Source organism: Pinus tabuliformis, chromosome 5_2 (assembly GCF_031772625.1).
Source record: "Pinus tabuliformis cultivar Carrire ecotype Pingquan chromosome 5_2, CPIR1, whole genome shotgun sequence".
In the NCBI taxonomy this organism is placed as follows: Eukaryota; Viridiplantae; Streptophyta; class Pinopsida; order Pinales; family Pinaceae; genus Pinus; species Pinus tabuliformis.
In genome coordinates, this window is record NC_142306.1 from 307,310,920 (window position 1) to 307,318,028 (window position 7,109).

Sequence of the window (7,109 nt, forward strand, 5' to 3'; positions counted from 1 at the left end):
TCATAGAGTTCTTTCAGCTTTTGTAAAGCTTCAAAGGCAGTGGAATAGGATGAAATATGACGACTTACTTCTTCATTTACTGATGCTACGATCAATGCATAGGCTTTGCTGTTCTTGTTTTCCCAAATGACAAGTTCTTTATCTGATGTAGGCTGCACAGGGTCTTTGTCTTCTTCTCTGACACACACTCCTTTCCACAACTCATTGTAGATGAGGGTGTGTTTTACCATCCGAGACCATTCAGAATAGTTCTCCTTGCCAGTGAGAACTATTCCCACCATAGAGATGATTGAATGCATTCTGTAAAAGAATGTCTCTGCTATAAAACTTCTGTAAAAAAATCTTCTGCTGAAAAAATCCTTATGCCACAGCCTTATGCACTTTTTCTTCTAACATTTGATAGAAGCATCAGCATTTATTATATCACTGCAATATTACTATGTTTTGAATGTATTCACTTCAAAACGCATAAAGGATATATTACTTCAATATAGATTACTTCAATATATATCAAGCAATACTACAAAACATTCTGGAAACACAACAATGCTTTGAATCATATAAACTGCGTATATCATGAATTCAACAAATTGCTCAACCACTATACAATATAAACACATCTCCACCCGATACAAAAAATGCCATACGAAGTTAAAAGATCAACTTCATAATACTAAAGTCCTAGCAGTCTTCATAATACACAGTGTTGTTGGCGACTGTTGAAGCTCTTGCGTTCTGCGAGTCTTTGATTGCAAAAGGTTCTATTTGATAACTCCATAAAAAAGGTTCTCTATAAAACGGTTTTGGGTTAACAATGCCATTTTGAAGGCGACGGAATTAAGCTGAGCAGCTCGCAATGGCACTGGATGAGCAAACAAACAAGCTCTTTAGAATCCGATGTACAATTCTTCAGATGCTGAATAACAGAGATTATCTCGTGGGTGATTTTGAGATCAAAACAACTAAAGAGCAGTTCCTGGATAAATTTGGAGAAGACCCAAAGAAGGAAGATCTTGTTATCAATAAAGCCAAGTGCAACAATCCTTCAGAACAGTTATTTGTCTTCTTTCCGGAAGAGGCGAAAGTGGGAGTGAAGACCATCAAAACATATGTGGAACATATAAAATCTGAGGGTGTGTTTCGACAACAGTTGTCGCTGTTGGAAAACACACAAAGACAGCAGTAAACCTTCAACGGGGTTTGAAGGTGGCACGAAAATGCAAGTAAACTCTTCAGAGCCGAATGGTTCTGGAAAAAATCACATGGTTTAAACGCCTCGGATTCACAATTTAGCAGAGAAAAAAAACCCTTTAGAAAAAAGCCGAAGAAAATGAATATTACGTAGAGTATATCCCCGTCAAGAAGTGAAGAATGAGGGAAGCTCAAAAAATTTTGCAGAGAAAGGGTAACGACTCTCTGCCTAAAGATGCAGAACATGCCAAGGAAGCCGAGTCAAAAACGCAGAGACCAACGAGAAAATTTCCTTGAGCATTCTCCTTCTGCATAGAACGATAATCGAGAGGGGGTAAAACAGATGCGCAAAGAATCATGAGGCGCAGTCAATCAATGATGCAGAGAGAATCAATAATACTCTAGACGGATGCAGTGCTCAGAACTGAGCAGTGCTCAGGACAACAGGAGTTACAACTATTTCTGGAACCTGTGCTCTGATACCATGTCACATATAAACCCTAAACCCTATCCTCTACACCCCAAACCCTAAATGCTAAATCATAAATCCTGAACCCTAAACCTTAAACCCTAAACCCAAAACCGTGAACATGAAATCCTAAACTCTAAGCATTTTATAACATTGTAGAAAGCATTTTGTAAGTTTTATTTAAGTGTTTATTAGAAGTATTTACTAAAGTGTTATAAACACTCAACCCTAAAATATAAACCAAAAACCCTAAACCCTAAACCCTAAACCATAAATGCTAAACCCTAATATTTTTATAAAATTTTAAAAAACATATTGTAACTTCTATTTAAATGTTTATTAGAATCATTTACTAAAGTGTTATAAACCATAAACCCTAAACTCTAAACATGAAACCCCAATCATAAACCCTAAACCCTAAACATTTTATAAGATCCTAACCAAAATTCTAACTTTTATTTAACTATTTATTAGGAGGATTTGCTAAAGTCTTATAAACCCTAAAATCTTAACCATAAACCATAAGAAATTTATAACATTTTAAAATGTGTTTTTTAACTTTTGTTTAAGTGTTTATTATAAGAATTTACTAAAGTCTTACAAAACCTAAACCCTAAGCATTTTATATCATTCCAAAAAGCGTTTTGTAACCTTTACTTAAGTTTTTATCAAAATAATCTAGTAAGGTGTTATAAACCCTAAACCATAAAAACTAAACCCTAAACTCTAAACCCTAAACTGAAAAACCTAAACCCTAGACGCTAAGCCCTAATCCTTTTACAACATTTCGAAAAGAATTTTGCAACTTTTATTTAAGTGTTTATTAAAATAATTTACTGAAGTGTTATAAACCCTAAACCCAAAACCCAAAATCATAAACCCTATACCTTATACTCTAAAACCTAAACCCTAAGCATTTCATAACATTTTAAAAAGTGTTTTGTAACATTTTTTACATGTTTATTAAAAGAATTTACTAAAGTCTTATAAACTTTAAAACCTAATCCCCAAAACCTAAACCCTAATTAATTTATAACATTTTAAGGAGTGTTTTCTAACATTTATTAAACTGTATATTAAAAACATTTACTAAAGTGTTATAAACCCTAAACCTTAAATGCTAAAGCCTAAGAATTTTATAACATTTAAAAAACTATTTGTAACTTTTATTTAAGTGCTTATTAAAAGAATTTACTAAAATGTTATAAACCCTAAACCCCAAACCCTAATCCCTAAACCATAAACCCTTCAGTATCAATAATAAGGGAGGACCACACTTCGGTATTTGAGTGTAGGAGGGAGAAAATTGTGGTACATGAGATACCTCAACCTTTGTTTTTCTGCCCTTCTTCATAAAGTTGTTTCCTTTTATTTATTTTTCTTCATAACTCCTTGAGGCTCAATGGGATGAATGCATTATGTGTAATATATAGCAGAAGATACCCCCTTAAGGTGAGTCGGTTCATCTCTACACCCTAAACCCTAAACCCTAAACATTTACCCTAAACCCCAAACCCTAAGCCATAAACCCTAAACACCAAATCCTAAAAACTAAACCCTAAGCATTTTATAACATTTTAGAAAGTGTTTTGTAACTTTTATTTAAGTGTTTATTAAAACTATTACTAAGGTGTTATAAACCCAAAACCATGAACCCTAACCCCCAACCTGGAAAATCTTAAAACTTAAACCCTAAGCATTTTATAAAGCATTATAAAACTTGAACTGTAAACCCTAATCCCTAATGCCTAAAATTTAAATGCTTTACCTTAAACCGTAAACCTTAAACCGTAAACCTTAAACCCCAAACATTAAAAATTTTATAGCAATTTTAAAAACATTTTGTAACTTCTATTTATGTGTTTACTAAAAAATTTAACTAAGTACTATAAACCCTAAACCCTAAACTCTAAACACTAAATTGTAATCCCTAAATGCTAAGTATTTGATAACATTTTTGAAAGTGTTTTGTAACTTTTATTTAAATTCTTATTAAAATAATTTACTAAAGTGTTATAATCCCTAAAACCCAAACTCTAAACCCTAAACCCTAAAACCCAAACCCTAAACCCTCAAAATTTTATAGCATTTTAAAAATGGTTTTGTAACTATTATTTCAGTGTTTATTAAAATAATTTACTAAAGTGTTATTAACCATAAATCCTAAACCCTATACCCTATAGCCTAAACCCCATACCCTATTCATCTTAAAACATTTCAAAAAGTTTTATGAACCTTAAAACCAAAACCTTAAACCCTAAACCAAAAAACCTTAAACCCTAAGCATTATATAAACCTTAAACACTCTACCCTAAACCCTAATCCCAAAACCCTAAACCCTACACCCTAAACCCCAAACCCCAAACCCTAAATCCTAAACCATAAATGCTAAGAATTTTATAGCATTTTAAAAAGTGTTTTGTAAATTTTATTTAAGTGTTTATTACAAGCCTTTACATAAGTGTTATAAACCCTAAATTCAAAACCCTAAACCCTTAACCCCAAGCAATAAACCTCAAACCCTTAACTCTAAACCATAACCACTAAGCATTTTATAAGATTTTAAAAAGCAATCCATAACTTTTATTTGAGTATTTATTAAAATCATTTTCTCAAGTGTTATAAACCCTAAACCCTAAACTGTAAACCCAAAATCCTAAACCCTAGAGCCTAAAATCTAAATCCTAAGCGTTTTATAACATTTTAAAGACCATTTTGTAACTTTTATTTAATTGTTTATTGAAAGCATTTACTAAAGTGTTATAAACCTTAAAACCTAAACCCTAAACGTAAAACCTAAAATTGAAATGCAAAACCCTAAACCCTAAATGTAAAACCTAAAATTGAAATGCAAAACCCTAAACCCTAAGCATTTTATAACAGTTGAAAAAGTATTTTGGAACTTCTATCTAAGTGTTTATTAGAAGCATTTACTAAGGTCTTCTAAACACCAAACCCTAAATCCCAAATGCTAAACCGTAAAAACTAAACCCTAAGAATTTTCTACGATTTTAAAAAGAATTTTATAACATTTATTTAAGCTTTGATTAAAACCATTTACTAAAGTCTTATAAACCATAAACCCTAAATGCTAAACCACTGCAAACCCTAAACCCCAAACCCTAAATGCTAAACCATAAACCCTAATCATTTTATAACATTTTAAAAATGATTTTGTAACTTTTATTATGGTTTTTATTAAAATAATTACTAAAACGTTATAAACCATAGACACTAAGCCCTAAACTCTAAACCCCAAACCTGAGACCCTAAAACCTAAACCTTAAATCCTAAACTCTAAGCATTTTATAAAATTTTAAAAAGTGTTTTGTATCTTTTATTTAAGTGTTTGTTAAAATCATTTATTGAACCCTTATAAACCCTAAACCCCAACCCCAAAAACCTCAACATTTTATAACATTTTAAAAAGAGTTTTCTAACTTTTATTTAAGTGTTTTTTAAAAAGATTTTATTAATCCTTATAAACCCAAAATCCTAAAACATGAACCTAAACCCTAAACCCCAAAACCTAAATACTAATCATTTTATAACATTTAAAAAAGCATTTTGTAACTTTCATTTAAGTGTTTATTAAAAGAATTTTCTAAAGTCTTATAAACCCTAAACCCTAAACCCAAAACCCTACACCCTAAACACTAAGTATTTTATGACATTTTGAAAAGTGTTTTGTAACTTTTATTTAACTTTTTATTAAAATAATTTACTAAATTTTTATAAACCCTAAAACCTAAGCCTTGAACCGTAAATCCCACACCCTAAACCCTAAACCCTAAACCTTAACCATTTTATACCATTTTAAAAATCGTTTTGTAGCTTTTATTTAAGTTTTTATTTAAGTTTTTATTAAAATAATTTACTAAATTGTTATAAAACCTAAAACTTAAGCCCCAAACACTACACCTTAAACCCTAAAACCGAAACCTATGTATTTCATAACATTTTAAAAAGCGTTTTCGAAATTTTCTTTAGTTGTTTATTAAAAGCATTTACTAAAGTGTTATAAACCCTAAAACCTAAACCCTAAGAATTTTACAACATTTTAAAAAGTGTTTCGTAACATTTATTTAAGTGTTTATTAAAAGCATTTACTAAAGTGTTATAAGCCTTGAACCATAAACCTAAAATCCTAAACCCTAAACCCCCAAACCCTAAAAACTAAATAGTAATTATTTTATAACATTTTAAAAATAATTTTAAACTTTTATTCAAGTGTTTATTAGAATAATTTACTAAAGTGTTATAAATCCTAAACCCTAAACTCTAAACCCTAAACACTAATTTTTTTAATATTTTAAAAAGAATTTTGTAACTTTAGATTTATAAATACTAAACCATAAACCCTAAACCTAAACTATAAATTCAAAACCCTAAATCCAAAACCGTAAACCCCAAACAGTAAATCCTAAACACTACAAATTTTATAACATTTTAAAAAGTATTCTGTAACTTTTATTCAAGTATTTATTAAAAGAATTTACTGAAGTATTATAAAACCTAAACCCTAAACCCCAAACCCCAAAGCCTATATCCTAATGCTAAAATCCTAAAGGATAAACCCTAAATTTTTTTACAAAGGTCTTATAAACACTAAACCCTATAACCTAAAGCATGAAAGCACTTACTAAGGTCTTATAAACTCTATACCCTAAACTCCAAAACCTAAACCCTAAACCCTAAACCGAAAACTCTAAAACCTAAACATTTTGTAACATTTTAAAAAGTTTTTTGTAACTTTTATTTGAGTGTTTACTAAAACCATTTACTAAAGTGTTACAAACACTAAACTCCTAATCCCTAAACCCTTAACCTAAAACCTGAAGACGTAAACTCTAAAAACCCTAAAAAATCGTAAACCCTAAAAATCCATAAACCATAAAAACCCTTAAACCCTAAAAAACCATAAACCCTAAACCCTAAAAACCCTAAACCCTACAAAAACCCTAAACCCTGAAAACCCGAAAAAACACTAAACCATAAAAACCATTTTTTGCTTTTTTATAAGTGTTTATTAAAAGAATTTAATAAATCATTATAAGCCATAAACCATAAAACCTAATATCCACACCCCCAACCTAAAGCCTAAACCATAATCCATAATCACTTTATAACATTTTAAACCCCAAACCCTAAACCCTAAGAATTTACTAAATTGTTATAAACCCTAAACCCTAAGCATTTAACTACAATTTAGCAAGCATTTTGTAACATTTTAAAACCCTAAACCCTAAATATTTTATAACGTTTTAATAAGCTTTTTGTAACCTTTTTTTAAGTGTTTATTAAAAGAATTTACTAAAGTGTTATAAACCCTAAACCATAAAACCTACACCCTAAGAATTTTATAAAATTTTAACAAGAGTTTTGTAACTTTTTTAAAAGTTTTTATTAAAAGAAATTACTAAAGTGTCCCTCAAACCTAAACTCTAAG

At 30.0% G+C, this 7,109-nt stretch overlaps 1 pseudogene; it reads left to right on the forward strand.

Moving 5' to 3' along the window:
• The first annotated feature begins 856 nt into the window (after positions 1-856).
• Positions 857-1,186, forward strand: LOC149158758 (DNA-directed RNA polymerases II and IV subunit 5A pseudogene; annotated as a pseudogene).
• Positions 1,187-7,109: the final 5,923 nt, after the last annotated feature.